The sequence below is a fragment of the Trichomycterus rosablanca genome, chromosome 5 (genome assembly GCF_030014385.1).
Source record: "Trichomycterus rosablanca isolate fTriRos1 chromosome 5, fTriRos1.hap1, whole genome shotgun sequence".
Lineage (NCBI taxonomy): Eukaryota > Metazoa > Chordata > Actinopteri > Siluriformes > Trichomycteridae > Trichomycterus > Trichomycterus rosablanca.
The window spans coordinates 12,798,857-12,802,115 of NC_085992.1; positions in this window are offsets into that span (position 1 = coordinate 12,798,857).

The following is a 3,259-nucleotide window of genomic DNA, read 5'->3' on the forward strand; positions in this document are numbered from 1 at the left end:
ACGGATTGCCCCAGGCGTGACGTCAAGTTCCTTTTTCTGAGTTGGGTTTGCCCATAAAACCACAGTTATATCCAGAGGAAGTGCAATTGTTGTGTTAGGTGTTTTATGCCTGTTTTCCAGGAGCTGGCTTAGTTACAGACAGGCAGAGTAACATGTCATATCACAACATCCAGTTCTCTTTTCTGCACTTTCCCTTTTCTATCCATTTTCTCTGCTTCGGGTTGCAGAGGTTTTTGTGTCTTTTATTTGTTACTTTATTTCTAATAATTTGGTCACCATATTCATTTGCTGTTGTCCCACTCATTTGTTAGTGGCTTTTAGTAACAGTATCATTCTACCTTGATTTATTTTCTGCAAATGGGTTCTAATGTGTGGGGATTGGGTGTTTTTAAAAATTTCGCAATTCAAATTTAAAACACCATGAAAACTCTAAAATGAGCAAACCAGCCCAATAGGTTGTAACAGTACATTATTTATTTATTCTTTCATTAATTATCTGTTTTACCAGTGTCCTATTTATCCTATTCAAGGTTGCGGTGGGTATGATACACAGGACAGATAATAAACCTTAATGTAAGCCTGCTATAAAACAATGTATATTATTACTCCTATTGTATATACTTATATCTATAACCGATATAAAATATGCTGTATATATTCATACCTATAACGATATCTTCATCTTTATTTGTATATTTATACTTATATTGTTATTGTTTTATTGTTTATAAGAATATATACAGTACTGCTTCTATTATTCTGACAAATGCACAATTTGCACATTTTTGCATAACATTGTAACACTTCACCTCTGTGTGCTCTGGTGCTCCTGTGTGCCACGCCCCCCTCTCGTGAGTACACTCAGTCTCCTGCCACACCGATTGGTTCCCAAGGACTAATGAGCTCCAGCTGCCCTCTATTTAAGAGGTGCACTGGAGCACAATCAGCGGGAACTGTTTTGTTGTCATGTTGGTTGGTCTTCTGTTGAGAACTCTGTTTGGCTTGCTTTGGGTTTGTATAGCTCATGTTCATAGCTATTGTTACTAAGTCAAGTTTAGTCAAGTTTAGTCAAGTTTAGTCAGGTTTAGTCAGGTTTAGTCAGGTTTCTAGCTCATGTCCCGAGCTTTAGTGAATTAGTCCTTGTTTAGCTGTGTTTTGTTGAGTTAGCCTTTGTCTTTGTCATTAGCCCGTTTGAGTTAGCATTAGCCTTAGTTAGCTGTGTTTAGTTTAGTTTCATCTTGTTTGTTCTGTCTTGCCTTTTGTTATTAAATAATCCTTGGTTTTCTTACATCTCTGCGTGTGTGTCCGCCCCACTGTGTCTCGCCTAAACCCCCCCGTTTGTGACATAACAGTTCCCCACCTAAAGGAAACAGCGAGATGTATCTGGTTTATGTGTTCCCGGAGTTTAACTCCATGAGGTTTCCTCAGACCCTACCGCTTAGTAGGCCAGCTCCATATGATGGAAGCGACTCATTTGTCGACGGCTTCCTTCTGCAGAGCCAGCTCTACCTGCAGCACCTTCTGGACCCCCAGCCAGCTAAAATCGACAAGGTACGATTCATGATGTCTAGACTAAGGGGTGTCGCTTGTGAGTGGGCCAGGCAGCTGTGGTCTGACAGGGGAGCTGTGCTGAACTCGGTTAAGGTGTTTGAGGGCCTCATGAGAGCCAAATTTTCATGCAGCAAAGCGCCCACTGCAGTTTATACCCGGCATCCAGTGCCCACTGGGGATGTTAAATTTCCCCCAGTGCCCACTGCTGATGTGGGTGCCAGTGCCCGCTATCAATGCTCGTGACCGTCCCATGTCCATGTTAGGAGCCAGTCAGGATCGTTTGTCTAGTAATGCTCCTTGTAAAGACCCCAATGGCTCCAGGGGTCCTTCTGTTTGTTTGCCAGTTCCAGGTATTCAGGTTCAGGTCGGTCAGCCTGTCATTTCTTGTCCGTCTGTTCAAGTTAGTCATGTCTCTAATTCAGGTTCCATGAGTTCTAGTTTGTCTAGTCCTGTTCCTTGTTCGTCTGTCTCTGTCGGTCGTAGGTGTCAGTCAGCAGGTCAGGGTTTCAGAGATGGTCTGTCTTTACTTTCGGGCCCTCCTGCCGCCCAGGCAGAGTCAAACAGTTCCAAGTCCTCTCCAGTTTTGTTTCCTGTTAAAGTTCCAAGCTTTATGTTCCAGTCTGCAGAGTTCAAGCCACAGTCTACTACAGACAATTCTCCTTCAGCTCTGCTGCTGCCGCCACCAGGGTCTAAGCAGCTGATTCAAGAACTGTCTCCAGTGTTTTCGCAGCTGATGCCGGACGCCTCTTCGCCAAGGTCCTCGCAGCTGACTCCCGAAGCCTCTTCGCCAGGCTCCACGCAGCTGACTCCGGACGCCTCTTAAGGGTCCTCGCAGCTGACTCCGGACACCTTCTTAAGGCTCCACGCAGCTGACTCCCGAAGCCTCTTCGCCAGGCTCCACGCAGCTGACTCCCGAAGCCTCTTCGCCAGGCTCCACGCAGCTGACTCCCGAAGCCTCTTCGCCAGGCTCCACGCAGCTGACTCCCGAAGCCTCTTCGCCAGGCTCCACGCAGCTGACTCCCGAAGCCTCTTCGCCAGGCTCCACGCAGCTGGTTTTTGTTTCCGAGTTGGCGCCCCCCGATGGCGCTTCTGTTTCCATGTTGGCGCTCCCTGACGGCGCTTCTGTTCCTGAGTAGGAGCTCCTAGATTGGGGCTTTAGTTCTCAAGTCAGCGCCCCCCGACGGCGCTTCTGTTCCTGAGTTGGCGCCCCCCGATGGCGCTTCTGTTTCCATGTTGGCGCTCCCTGATGGCGCTTCTGTTCCTGAGTTGCCGCCCCTCGATGGCGCTTCTGTTTCCATGTTGGCGCTCCCTGACGGCGCTTCTGATTTCGAGTTGGTGCCCCCCGATGGCGCTGCTGTTAAGTCAGCACCCCCAGAGGTTGCTTCTGAACTATTGTTGGCTGGTTTGCCGTCGGCAGCCTGCGTTACCGCACTTCTGTCATGCCTGCCTCAAGATGTACTTAATGACTTTAAATTTGCCCCGCAGGGCCCAGGACCTCCTCGTGTTTCGTGTTTTTAGGCACACCAGGAGGAGTGCCTTTAGGGGGGGGTTATGTAACACTTCGCCTCTGTGTGCTCTGGTGCTCCTGTGTGCCACGCCCCCCTCTCGTGAGCACACTCAGTCTCCTGCCACACCCTGATTGGTTCCCAAGGACTAATGAGCTCCAGCTGCCCTCTATTTAAGAGGTGCACTGGAGCACAATCAACGG